This window comes from Mandrillus leucophaeus, unplaced genomic scaffold, assembly GCF_000951045.1.
Source record: "Mandrillus leucophaeus isolate KB7577 unplaced genomic scaffold, Mleu.le_1.0 Scaffold973, whole genome shotgun sequence".
In the NCBI taxonomy this organism is placed as follows: Eukaryota; Metazoa; Chordata; class Mammalia; order Primates; family Cercopithecidae; genus Mandrillus; species Mandrillus leucophaeus.
The window spans coordinates 257,104-272,272 of record NW_012110619.1 but is presented as its reverse complement, the minus strand read 5'-3'; positions in this window follow the sequence as shown (position 1 = coordinate 272,272).

Here is a 15,169-nt window from a genome sequence, read left to right as displayed (position 1 = left end):
ATTAACTCATCATTTACATTAGGTATATCTCCTAATGCTATCCCTCCCCACTCCCCCAACCCCACAACAGGCCCCGGTGTGTGATGCTCCCCTTCCTGTGTCCGAGTATTCTCATTGTTCATTTCCCAAATATTAGTGAGAACATGCGGTGTTTGGTTTTTTGTCCTTGCGATAGTTTGCTGAGAATGATGGTTTCCAGCTTCATCCATGTCCCTACAAAGGACATGAACTACTCCTTTTTTATGGCTGCATAGTATTCCATGGTGTATATGTGCCACATTTTCTTAATCCAGTCTATCATTGATGGACATTTGGGTTGGTTCCAAGACTTTGCTATTGTGAATAGTGCTGCAATAAACATACGTGTGCATGTGTCTTTATAGCAGCATGATTTATTATCCTTTGGGTATATACCCAGTAATGGGATGGCTGGGTCAAATGGTATTTCTAGTTCTAGATCCTTGAGGAATTGCCACACTGTTTTCCACAGTGGTTGAACTAGTTTACAGTCCCACCAATAGTGTAAAAGTGTTCCTATTTCTCCACATCCTCTCCAGCACCTGTTGTTTCCTGACTTTTTAATGATCGCCCATCTCTGATTCTTAAAGGAAAATGTGTCCAGAATCGGTTTGGAGTGATGCCTGACTGTGGGAGAGAAGAGAGGGGAGGAGAGTGGAGTTGTGGTAGATACCTTTGTAACTATACTCTACATACTACTTTAAATTCCTAAGCCTATTGAGTTTCTGACAAATACCTACATAATTACTTTCTGAAGCAAGCTCTGGAGGTTTAGAATAAAGATCTTCATTCTGTGAATTCTCTGACATTAATAATGAATATGAGAGAACGTGATTGTCGAGGAAAAAAAGTGAGGTGTTAACATTTACTCTACATTTCACTTTCAATTTTTATGTTGAAAGGTTCTTTTTTTAATATTAAGTTGTTTAAATCTCCCCATTATTTTTTATTCATCACTGGAAAATAACAAAAGATATTCCTTAAAGTTCAATTTTATTATGTTTCAAATGCCTGTTACAGAAATTTTCTTTAAAGGCAGAGAAGCTAAACTGCTAGAAATACTTCCATTGGGTAATAATAGCATCTGTAAAATAGGGATCCAAATTTTGGAAATGGACATTTTGTGTTCTTACTCTCAGAGTGGTAATAATACATTGGCTCATTGGTGTTGATTTAAAGTGTATATGAGAGCTAGGGTTTTCAATTAGGAGGTGATATATTATAGAACAAGAGTAACTGAAGATTTTTAGCTCAAAGGAAAATGAGAAATAATCACATGTAGAGCCTCAAACACCGAACTTTGATTTTGTTTTATGAAAAAAATGAAAACACTATCTTGCTTTAAATATCTATCAATAGCAACATTAAATGGACTAAGAAAATAAATAAATCTCTGTTGAAAGGATTAAGATACTTATAAATCATAATGGAAGATAATATTATTTTTCTTTTCTATCTATCCTCACTTCCTTCGTGATTTTACTCAGGCTATGGTTTTAAATACCTCTATATGCTGATAACTCACACGTTTCCATCTCTCTTCAGAACTCCTGACTTGTATACATAGTCCAACTTAACATCTCCCCTTGGATGTTAAATTTAACCCCTAGAACTCAGTTCCTGATCTATGCTCCAGAACTGGCCTACATATATCCTTATCTATCTGAGTTAATGGTGGTCCAGTTGATCAGGCCAAATCCAGGAGACATCCTTATTATTTTTTTCCTCAGATCTTATATCCAATCTTTTAGGAATTCCTATTAATATATGCCTCAAAATCCAAATACCTTTTGCCACCTCTACTGCTACTCCCCTGGTTTAAGCCACCAGCACCTGTCTCCTGGACTATAGCAATGATCTCTTACCTATTTTCATATCTCTTCTCCCTGCATTGCCTTTGCTTTCCCTCTATTGATTCTCGATGCAACAGAAAGAGGAATCACTAGAAATATAAGTCAGATTATGCCACTTTTCTGCTCAAAACTTTGAAATGACTTCCCACCGGATAGAGAGTAAAAGCCAAAGTTTATGAAGTCTTGTGTTATCTGAGTCTCTCTACTTTGACCATGTCCTCCTACCTCTGCCCCTTATGACTCATCAAATACACTGGATCATGCCTTTTTCCTACTCCCCTCCCTTCCATTCCCAATCCTCTTTACCTTACTCCATTTTTTTCCTTATTCCAAAGCACCTACCACTTTTTAATACACAGTGTAATTTTCTTACTTACTGTGTTTATTATTTATTGCCTGCCTTTCACTGCTAGAATGTAAGCCTCATGAGAGCAGGGAACTTTCTGTGTTTTGTTTGCTGATTTAGCCCCTGTGCCTAAAATAGTGCCTGCCCTGTAGTAGCCAGTCAATACTTGTTAAGTGATTGAAAGGTTTGCTTATGTACTCCCCTTTTTTAAAACTGTCTATTTGAAGGGCTCTCTCGAGAGGTAATTTCATGCCCAATCTATTTACAGATTGATAAAACAAGTTTTATATAGGTATTAGGTGTTTTGAGCTGAGGGAGTGTGAAGATTTTTTGATCTGAGGGAGTGTGAAGATTTGCGGGTATGCACTAGATAGATCGTTGAGTCGGTGATTCAGTGATGAACTGAAAATATCAGGGTTCTTGGCAAGATATCAGTTAACCAAATCTAAGAATAGGTTTGTCTTTAGAGGGAATTTTATTGATAAAATATCTTTCCATGGTACAAACATACATTAAAACAAATAACAAAAATAAATAAACTGAAAAAGATTTTTGGAGCCATGTAAGTGGCTGTTGATAATTTGGAAATTTAGTGTTATATCACATATATTTAAGCAAGTTTACCTGTACTCTACATTTGATTAATCCATTAATATCTAATTTCTATCTTAAGATCATTTCTATAATCAGTTATTTATTCAATTTCCCTACATAATACTTAGAAACGATCTCTTTTTTTCCATTTCAGAGATTTAAAAAATTTATAAGAAGATAGGTTAAATAGTTAATTCAGGCTCAGTCATTCAATTAGTAATAACTGGAATTAAAACACATCTATGTTGATTTTCTTACCAGATCTGTGTCTAGTGTGATAATATCTCTGAATACTAACTTTATTTCTTTTTGGAAAATGCTTACACAGGCCAGATTAAGTGGAAGAAATGTGACAGCATTTTTCAGCTATAATAAACTGAATCTGAATGTTCCTAACCTGATCCTAGAGACAGCAGAAGCAACTGCCTATCTTCTCTCTTGACCTCACTGGGGGAAGCTTTTCCTTATTTCAGAATCTTAGAAGACATATTCCTGTGGGTTGACTGTAGCAGAAATGTGAATAACAGTATAACTCATCTGGGAAAAGTGCAGATCTGTAAAGCTCTGCATTTCTCTGGACTTACTCACTTGGGTGATTTCATCTGAAGGTCACCAAAGAGTTCAAAAATACAGTTGGCAGCATAAAGTGATAAGATTGTCCTTTTAGTCTCATAATTCTTTGCAAACTTATTTTGTTGAATCTTGGTGCTAGATGCCAACATCAAGGCAGGGCACATGGAATTTTCTTCACAAAGATGCGATTCCACCAAAAGCACTATAATCAATATGTACTCACCATTATTTTTCACAGTATAAATAATTGATTGACAAAACAGTGGGTCAAATCACTGTCAATTTTATTGCCATAGGAGGCTCTTTTCTCAACTTACAATATAAAGTATTGCTCTATACCCTTTCATTAAATCTAGTTTTGTATTTCACCATTATAGAAAATTCTATGCTTGAATTCCCTATAAAGTCATATTACGCTGTCTGTTAACCACAGGGGCTTTGAGCTTGAAGTTTGAGTACTTTAATTGTCACTGTAATTGATTTTACCTTTGACTTGGTGTAGTGATTGCCTTGTAATTTGTTGATGATTAATGACCATCCTCTGGTTATCGCTGCTCAGCTGACCAGAAATAGAGCAATTGGTTTGTCTTGGCTCTTAGTTTTCAAAAAGGACTTTAAAAATCATTGAGGGGGGCCTATGTAAAAAGGTTTTATACCCTCTGTGGTTTAAGTGTATTGCAGGAAAAATCAGAGGCACAAAATTAAGTGTATGTTTGGTTAATTTTATCTTTATGTCCTTAAGATACATTCAAAGCTTTCTACTTTTAGCATTTTGATCAATGAATAAATTTTAGAAAATAGAGGGTTTTGAAGATTAGGAGAAGTTAGGGTATTTGAATTACTATGAAAATTTTCCAAGTAAAAGTTCCCCAAAAAGTGATATCATCGTTACTAATGGAATTATTAGGATCTAAGAATATAAATTGTTGATCAAAACACCAGGAAAAAAGAGAAAATGGCAATAGGTTATAGGGATCTGACAGTAAGAATTTTTCAGAAGTGATGAATAACTCAGGATTTTAAATATAAAGACGTGAGTTGATACTATGAAAGACATTTTGCCAAATTCTGAAGAGACAAAGAATTATGTAGACATGACTTTTGTCTGTCTCTTCTCAATGTGTACAATCACCAAGAAATTATAATCTAGGAAAAAAATTAAGTGACATAAAAGAAGTAAAAATGTATAGCATATACATAAAGATTCAAGGAAAACTTAAATTGTCCACAACATCTTTCTTTTTTAAAAAAGAAAATGCATATGGACTGTAATATATAAATATTTTGAAGCTCTTGGGAAAAGTTTTAGATACTTCATTCACAAGACTAAATGAATAGAATCCTTAGGTGTGACTATATCACTGGTAACAGGGAGAGAAAATAATCACCAAGAAATACATTCAATCTTATTTTAAAATTGGTTTAATTTAGTTCTATTTTGAACACAATAATAAACTATTGACACTTAAAGTATCTCAAGCTAATGTATATATACGAATATAATTGATTTTAGAACATCAATTCTTAATAGCAACATGTCTTTGGCATGAGTATTACATTTCTTTTATTATGCTGAATGTAGTTACAACCTTGCAAATGGTTTTTAAAAATTAAATTAATAAGAAAATAAATTGTAAGTTCAGCATACAGATCCATTTCTTGAATCCACAAAATAAGCTAGCAATTTCTGGGTGTTTTTCTAATTAGAATAAGAAAATTTGTTCTAAGCAAATGGAAGGGCTGTTCCCTTAACTAAGAATTCTGCCCCTGATTTTAAATATTTCAGGACTTCTACACATGATTACATTCCTAATGGGCTGTGTTTCTAGAAAAAAAAATAATTAAGTTGTTTAAAATATTAAGTGTATTTTCCAATAAATAAAATATTTTAAATTATGATTGTGTTTTCAGGAAAAATAAACAAAATCTTTTAAACTCCAAGTTCCTAATGGTCTATCTAAATAGTATAAGACATTAATCATTGAATAATGCTAAATGATATTTCAAAAGGAAAATGTGTTTGGAGTTCTCCCCTGAGATAGCAGAAGCACACACACCTTCCCACTACACCTGCAAGGGATCCAAGCTACCATGGGTAACTTCTGTGATCTCCAGGAAGGTGACTGCAGGGAAATAAATGGAGGGAATTAGAGTCTATGTAGTATCTCATCTCAGAAATCCTCCTTGCTTTCTACTTCTGCCATTACCTATTTCTCCAGTGAATAATGTAATCTTCTTTACCTTAACCAGACTACCAAAAACAGTTGAATGACTTCACCTCTACCATTGCATCTGCTAAGCAAGCACAGGGTTCTTCAACAGTTTTTTTTTTTGTGGACTCCAGAGATTGTCTAATAGCAGTTCTATAAGTCTTCAGAGGAAAGAGAATTTACCTCTTCTTATCTGAATGCCTTTGTGCAGTTTACGTAAAGCATTTGGTTTTGGTTCTACGTTAAAACAGTGATCATGATGTACATCTTGTGGTTCTTTGAGAAGAAAGTAGTGGATATAAAGCAAAACCTGGAATTTAAACTATTCTAGGTCTAGCTAATAGTGTAGGCATAATGAGGTTGATCATTTTGCTATATTCTGCACTATGTTTTACTCAAAACTTGTAGCAAAAGGCAGAGTTGTGCAGGTGATTGTTCTTTATGTAGATGAAGAACTGAAGTACTGAATACATTTAAAAGGTTGCCCATGAAGGGCTTTTAAATAAGAAATATAACTGGGTATCAGATCAGACGCCAAGAGAACTGAATCTCTTTGATAATGCTTGGTGGTGAAATGGTGGGATGATTTGGAATCCTGATTATGAGACCCAATACCCTTCTTTCTTTGTGTCACTTGCAGTCTCTTGTCATCAGAGATCACATCTAGAATCATGGTCAATCCCTGGATAATTTCAGAATCAGGAATTAGAGCCCACTGATTTATTCAACCACTATTTATTACTTAATCGCCAATTGCCAGGCATCTATTGCAAAAATGTAACCCCCCATGCCCCCCCGAAAAAAAATAGTCCATTTCTTCATAAAGCTTACACTCCAATGGGCTTACAGATACAGATCAAACAATCTACAAGCACATGTGAAATAACAGCTGTTACCTATGCTGTGAGATAAAGGCCCACACAATGCATTGACTGATTATCAGGGAATTTGAACTAGTCATGGAAGTCATGAAAGACTTCCTGCAGAAAGTGATGATTAGTTTTATGGCCAAAGAAGTTAGCTCTTAAATAAAAAGGGAAGAAAAGTGCATTCTAAGCAGGAGGGAAAGCTGCTAAAAATTCAAACCAAAGAAACAAATAAAAAATTTGGACCAGATGCGGTGGCTCATGCCTGTAATCCCAGCACTTTGGGAGGCTGAGGCGGGCAGATCATGAGGTCAGGAGATTGAGACCATCCTGGCTAACACCATGAAACCTGTCTCTACTAAAAATACAACAACAACAACAACAAAAATTAGCCAGGCGTGGTGGCGGGCGCCTGTAGTCCCAGCTACTTGAGAGGCTGAGGCAGGAGAATGGCATGAACCCGGGAGGCAGAGCTTGTAGTGAGCCGAGATCGCGCCACTGCACTCTAGCCTGGGCGACAGAGCAAGACTATATCTCAAAAAAAAAAAAAAAAATTTTTTTTCATGCAAACATGAACCATGTGAAGAATTTTATCTAAAGAGTAATGGGAAGCTTGACAAGAGTTGGGAGGACATGTGGGGAAATCAGGGTGACGTGGTCTGATATCCAGTTTGAAAAGCCCATTCTGATGAAAATATAAGATTATGGTTTGGAAGGGACTTTAGAGGCTGCAGCAGACCCATCAGGGGCCACTGAGGCAGCCCAGGTAAGAAAGGATACCATAAACAAGGTTGTAGTTGGTGTACATGTAGAGAAATGGATTAATTGAGAATATTTAATGGTAAAATAAGTAAGAATTGGTGACATATTAGAAGAAAGTGGCAGGGATTTACCCTCAATACTGGAAATTGGGAAAAAAAATCTTAGTCCAATATAACAGAAAGAGAAAAAGTGTTCTCATAATTAACAGTAGTTGGCAGTGGTAGGTGATGAGAAGGAGTGGTGGCAGGTTTCCAGATAGCTCTTCATTTGATCCAAGTATAGAATTACTGTAATTTATGTTGGCTGCAAACTTATTTTTATAAAATGCTGATTCATTTCTTACTTTCTTCTTTCTTTCTTCTGCTTTTAACCCTTCACTTAAAGAAAATATGAGAAATGAGTTTTTTCCCGTTTGGAGGTAATTAGTAGAAAGAATCAAGTATGTTTCTTATGTTTTTGTTAACAATCTTCAATAAGTCTGAATGGTTTCAATAAGTCTGAATGGTTCATATCTACAATTACTTCTCAAAACATTGCTATCTATGCTGTACACTTTCTAAAAGTATGAAGTTTACATTATTTATACAATATATTTGGTATATTTATTCAGTGTTTAGCTTTGAACACTGTTTACTGATGCAGTTTTCTGTGATTAGTTGAACAACAAAGCTTGGATTGTTAAGGTAGGCTAAGGGCTATTAAAAAAAAACCCTCCAAATCCCAGTTACTTAACAACGGATAAAAGGTATATGTATTAATTCATTCTTTGCTCCAGTTCCCAATAAGTTTCTTATTTCCATTAGAGACCTCCTCAGCCTGGACTTCACTGTCCAAATCACTATCAGCATTTTGTTCACAACAGTTCAACAGCCTCTAGGAAGTTTCAGACTTTCCCTCATCTTCCTGTCTTCTTCTGAGCCCTCCAGACTCTTCCAACCTCTGCCCATTACTCAATTCCAAAGTTGCTTCCACATTTTCAGGTATTTTTGTAGCAATATCCTACTCTTGGTACCAATTTCCGGTATTAATCCATTCTCTGATTGCTATAAAGAACTACCTAAGACTGATTAATTTACAAAGAAAAGAAGTGTAATTGACTCAAGATTTTGCAGACTATACAGGAAGGGTGACTGGGGAAGGCTCATAAAATTTACAATCATGGCAGAAGGCAAAGAGGAAGCAGGTACATCTTACATGGCCAGAGCAGGAGGAAGAGAGAAAAGGAGGAGGTGCTACACACTTCTAAACAACCAGCTGTTGTGAGAACTCACTCACTATCATGAGAGCAGCAAGGGGACAATCTGCCCCCATGATCCAATCACCTCCTAGTAGGCACCTCCTCCAACACTGGGGATTGCAATTCAACATGGGATTTGGGCAGGGACATATATTCAAACCATATCAATATATGTCGTCTTATTTCACAGTCTAATACAAGTAAGTCAGGGCGAAGGGGGTCTGTTTCACCCATTCATGGAGCTAGACTACTTCCATCCAGAAGTCATTTTGTCTATTTTATAAAGCCTAGGAGTCCTCATCTGATTTTTCTACCTCTATCAGGCAGGCAACGGAAGACACAGAACATGGAGGATTGCGTAGGAGGTTTTAAGAGTACTTTCCTTTGGCCAGAGTTTAGTCACAAATCTAATCTAACTGCAGGAGAAGCTGAAAATATAATCTAGCTGTTTGTCCAGGAGGAAAAAGAAATGACTTTTGTTAATACAGTTGACCCTTGAATAAGAGGGTAGGGGGACTGACCTCCTGGGCAGTCAAAAATTCACATAAAACTTTTGACCCCTCAAAAATGTAACTACTAACAGCCTACTGTAGATTGGAAGCCTTACCTGTAATATAAACTGTCAATTAACACATTTTTTCAGTTATATGTAGTAAACACTGTTTTCCTATAATAAAGTAAGCTAGAGAAAAGAAAATGTTACAGAGAAAATCATAAGACAGAAAAAATGTATTTACTAGTCATTAAGTGGAAGTGGATCATCATAAAGGTCTTCATCTTTGTTACCTTCACGTGAAGTAGGCTGAGGAGGAAGAGAAAGAGGAGGGGTTGGCCTTGCTGTCTCAGGAGTGGCAGAGGTGGAAGAGGTGGAGGTGGAATAGAAAGCATGAAAGTCAGGAACACTTGGTGTAACTTGATGGAAATACATTGTAATTTATGTCTGACTTAAGCTTTCTCATTTCTCTAAAAATGTTTCCATACAATGTAGATGTTCCTTCCACCATTTGCTTCAGTTTTGATGCCCCTATCCTAGAAGAGTCCATGTTATAAAATAAATCAAAAGTAGTCTTAAATAATGAGAATCCTTCTGCCAGATTGCCTAATGTCAATCTGTTTTCTGGCAATGCTTCTTTTACCTCTTCTTCCTTACATCTGACACTGTCTCAGAAGCACTCATCTCCATCAGGTCATCTTCTGTTAATTCCTCTGATATGGTGTCTATTAGCTCTTGAGTTTCTCCAAGATCCTTACCTAGAAATTGTTCACCTAACTACTTTTTTTTCCCGATATATCCACAGTCTCTTTCATGTTCTCCTCAATTGGTTGTTTCAAAAATCCTATGAAGTCATGCACAACATCTGGACATGGTATTCTCCAGTAAAAATCTGTTGTTTCAGGACTGATAACTTTCACAATTGTGAAATCACTTTCACATCATTGTTTCACAAACAATGATGGTGCATCTTCAGTGGCATAATTCTTCCAGATTTTCATGATGTTCTCTCTATTGGGGTTCTCTTTTATAGTGTTGACAGTCCTTTTTGTAGGGAACCATGGGTAACGAGCCTTAAAGGTCCTACTTAAAGGTCCCTGATCTAGAGGCTGAATTAGAGACATTTGTGTTTGCACGCAAGTAGAACACTTCGTTGCCTTTGGTGTTGAACTCATGGCACTCTGGGTAGCCAGGAGGCATTGTCTAATATCAAAAGACCTTTAAAAGGTAATTACTGGCAATGTACTTTTTGACTTAGGGGACAAAGCATCAATGGAGCCAATCCAGAAGAATGCTGCGGGTTGTCCAGGCATCTTCTCTTGTTGACATTTTTTAAGCCAACTTCTTCCCCAAATTATCAAAACATCAAATATTAACATCTAAACTGAGATATACTCTAGTGTAAAATGCATACAAATTTAGAAGACTTAGAACAAAGTATGAAATATCTCAATAATTTTTATTTTGATATATATTTGTATTACATTTGCTATATTAGGTTGAATATATTATTAAAAATTATTCACTTGTTTTTTATTTTTCTTAAAGTGTTTACTGGAACACTTTAAATTATGTATGTGGCTTGGCTTGCATTATATTTCCATTGGACTTCAGTGTTATGAACCAACCTTTTAAAAAAAGATGTATAATAAATAAAATATTAGTAAATCGGATTTAGCACTGTCCAATAATAAATTATTGTTATTTTAGGTACTCAAAGATAGTCCAATTACAAAAATGTATTAATGCTGTCCACTGCATTAATAGATTAAAGTTTATGTAATCTTTATGTTTGTTTGTCTGGTTTTATCCTTATCACATAACTTTTCTTCTTTACCAGGTAGTAACATAGGTTAACGAGATGTGTAGTGTCCAGTAATTTTCTCCATAACTTATACATTCATTTTACACACACACACACACACAGAGCAAACATGAATATATGTTTGTCATTTCTTTACTTTGTAAAAATAAGATTATATTTGTTTCTCCTCTTCTCACAATTTTTTTTACTTATCAAAGCCTCATGGAAACCTCTCGAGACAATTATGGCAACTATTATTCTAGTAATTATATAATATTACATGTGGAAAAAGATAAAATTTACATAAAAGTTTATTTAACTTTTATTCAGTTGAGAATTTAATTTATTTTAATTTTTTGCCACTTGGACAATATTCAACATCCTTGAATATATAAAGTATATACTAGGCGTGTCAGATGTCCAGACTAAAGTGGCATAATTGCATCAAAATTTTAAATTATAATAGATGTTTCCAAAAGGACAGACCTAATGTACATTCTCACCGTCAATTAAAACGTATATTTTCCTGTACCATCAGTAACAGTAATAGGTAATATTATATAAGAAATTCACTGGGATAAATTAGAAGAGAGTGGCCAATTCTGTATAATGTGAGGAGAATATCAGAATTTTATAGAGAAGGAAGGCTTAAGGCGAGTCTGAAATGATAATTTTATATATTTATATTTCTGAACATATAAAATGATGTAACATATTTTGTACATAAGAAGTAGCTGCTTTTATACAGTATAGAATATGGAATTTTTATTTTTAGGAAAAATAAATTGCCATCCTATAACTAGGTTTGTAGAATTCATTCTTTCCTAATCATTAATTTGTAGGGCAAAATTTCAATTATAAGAACATAGGATCTTTTTTCCCAAAAGGATATTTTTTGAGGTTTTTATTCTAATGTTAATTCATGTTTATTACAAAAAGATGTCATGCAATATAGAATTCTATAAAGTAGAAACTAGAGTCTATTACTGTAACTTTATGATGCCATTGCTTTGCTATCAATATGGCTCATCTCCTTTCCTCATAATTCTTATTTTTCTAGAATTACCTGATTCCTCTGCAAGAACTTCAGAATCAATTCATTAAGTTTATAGAAAGTTCAAATGAAATTTTAGATTAAATTAATTATACTTAATTTGTAGATTATATAGATTGACATCTTCATAATACTGAGTCTTTCTTTCTGGGAACATGGTATATCTTTCCATTGATTCATCATTGTTGAGCTTTTAAAACTATTTGAGCCTCCTTGGGAGGATGGGATGGGGAGCAGTAGATGGTTCAGCTCAAGCAGAACATATTCTCTTTCAGGCTTTGAATCTTTCTTTGAATCTTTCTTTGTAGTTCATTCCGTATAGAGATAAGCTCATAAAATTATAGGAAGTTTCTCAATACTATAAGACCAGAGGGAGCACTTAGCATTTAAAAACATCTTTAAGCCATGAAAAACATTTGTTAAATTTAGTTGTTGACATTTTTAGGTTGATTTTACCTAGGCTATGAAATCTAACTCTGAAAGCTTCCTTGGATAAGCTTAAGAAAATGTTGAAAAATGCATGGTTAAATTATTTGATTGCTTATACTTTTAATAAAAAATATTTGTTGATTAGGCTCCTTAACTAATGTTGTAATTTTAAAACATCACTTCAACATTTATTTTGCTTAATATTACTATTTGGTTTATCCAGGAGTAACCCAATGTTCTTTTTGTAAAATTTTATTTAAAAAGTAATGTTAAAAATTAAATGTTTCTTAATATTCTTCCTAATAAAATTTGTCACAAAGGTTTTACTTTATTTTACACAGATTATTTAACATTAACTTACTTTATGTCTAATCTAAAAATTTTGCTTTTGCTTTTGTTTTATTTAGAAACTTGTAGAATTGTATACTGTCAAGATCTCCAGCATGTTATATGGTTCAAATTTATGCCTGAATGTCATTTTGCTCTTATAAAAAAAATCTTTGCTTTATTGATCCCATTTTAAAAGCTTTCTATGTGCTGAGATTGCATTGTATCTTTTAATGCTTTCCAAATGTTGAATCATCCTTTCACTCCAGGACTATATTAATTTCTAAATGAATTTTCTTTTGCTGTCTATACATTTTTCATTTTCTAAAGACCAATTGGTTGACATGTCCAGCAAAAGTCATAGTCTTTATTTATTTATTTATTTATTTTGAGACGGAGTCTTGCTCTGTTGCCCAGGCTGGAGTGCAGTGGCCGGATCTCAGCTCACTGCAAGCTCCACCTCCCGGGTTTATGCCATTCTCCTGCCTCAGCCTCCCGAGTAGCTGGGATTACAGGTGCCTGCCACCTCGCCTGGCTAGTTTTTTGTACTTTTTAGTAGAGATGGGGTTTCACTGGGTTAACCAGGATGGTCTCAATCTCCTGACCTCGTGATCTGCCCATCTTGGCCTCCCAACGTGCTGGGATTACAGACTTGAGCCACAAGTCATAGTCTTAATTCTCACATGAGCCAACTTGTTTTTCCCTACTCAGGGCCCTGAAACTTTATTTCTAATTCTTGTGAGAATTAGAAATACCTCACAAAGTATGTGATCTGCATAGGTCCATTAACAACTACTGGGTAAAATTAATTCTGCTTTAAGATTTTTGACTTCACTTATAGTTTTATCTTTTCAGGACCAATTTTCTTTAACTCTTTTCATTTTAATCATACACCTGATTTTTTTAAAAAAAAACGTTTAAATAATTTTTGCTACTTGTCATCCTTGAAGCTTTTTGACTTGAACTTGTTGGCTAAAGTTGGATATGACATACTTATGCCTATAATTCGTCGTGAATATAGGGGAAGATTTTTTTGTAAGTCCTTATTCTAGTGTCCTTTTCCGATCTAGTATCCAATATTCCATTAGGAAATGATTATGTCTATATAGTAAACAATTAACTTTAACCAAATAGAGATCTGGCTTCACTCTTGACTACTAGGGGGGTGATCTCTACCTCCCTGGAATGTCTTCCCTGACAGAAGACTTTTTGTTCTTTTTCTTCTTCTTCTTCTTTTTTTTTTTTTTTTTTGTTGCTCTAGGGACTTCTGCCATTGGAAAGTCTAACAATGGGATTTGCAATGGGGTTGCTGTAATATGCAATGAATTCCCACCTCCTGAAAAACTGGTGACTAAAGGTATTAAATTGAACTGTTAGGAGAGGCTGGTGACTAAAAGTCAGCCACTTGGGCAGTGTGTGATCAATCCCCAATAAAAACTCTAGACTTCAAAGGTGAACTTCTTTGGTTTACAATACTCACTCTTGTCACACACTATATCCATCATTTCAAGATGCCACAGAAGATGACCTGAAACTTCACATTTGGACCTCTCTGAGATTCTGGTATCCAGGCATCTCTTCCAATTTGGCTGATTCTAATTTGTATCTTTTCACTATAATAAAACTTTAATCATGAGTAGAGTGCTTTCTTGAGTTATTTGAGATTTTCTAGTGAATTATCCAACCTGACAGTGGTCGTGGAAACCCTGAAACATATAGCCAGCTGGTCTGAAGTGAGGGTGGCCTGGGAGCCCTCAAGCTTGTGGCTGGTGTCTGAAGTGAGAGTGGTCTTCTGGAGACTGTGCCTTCAAACCTACATAGTTTCTCCAACTCGGAATAAAGTCCTTATGTTAATTAATGCAATATGTAAGTACAAGGTGTGCTTCATGTATACCTAGATATGACCATATGAAAAAGATCCACTTTGTTTAAGAAACCTCATTGAGTAACTACTATGTGTCAAGCACTGAGAAAGGGAAGTATTTTAACAATTTCTTTTCTTGCAAGTAATATTATTTTTAACTCATGTATTATGTTATCTTAAAAACATAAGATCATAGAGATCATTAAAGTATGATAATGTCTTAGGATAAATAAAGACTGAAAAGAAACACTGTATTTGTGAGCAATTTGAATAACTTGACCTTGGGATACCAGTTACATTTTAAACCTGTTCAGTCTAAGGGGCTATAGCCTAAAATTCTCTTCTGTTGTCATTAGATGCATAGTGTGATAGTAACAGAATACTCATTCTTGTTTTATAGAGATATCTTGAGGAAAGATGAAAAAGATCAATTAAACCACAAAATTTGGCAATTTAAAACAGTCTGCTTTGAAGGGAGATAAAATGCTGCTCTATTTGAAGCTTTAAAGGTTTCATTGTGTTTAGAAGTTTCTAGGGATTAAAAACTTCTCTAAAAAGGGTTGAATGATTGCCAAGATTGCTGATAAATAACCCTCTATTGAGTCTGAAGGAAGTGGTTATTGTGAGACCAGATGACTGGCCTCTTAGAATGCCTTAATTAATAATCTGGGAGAGATTGTAAAAGCATTCAAATGAAATTTCAAAGATGCTAAATGAAGGTTTTTCAAACACCACAAAA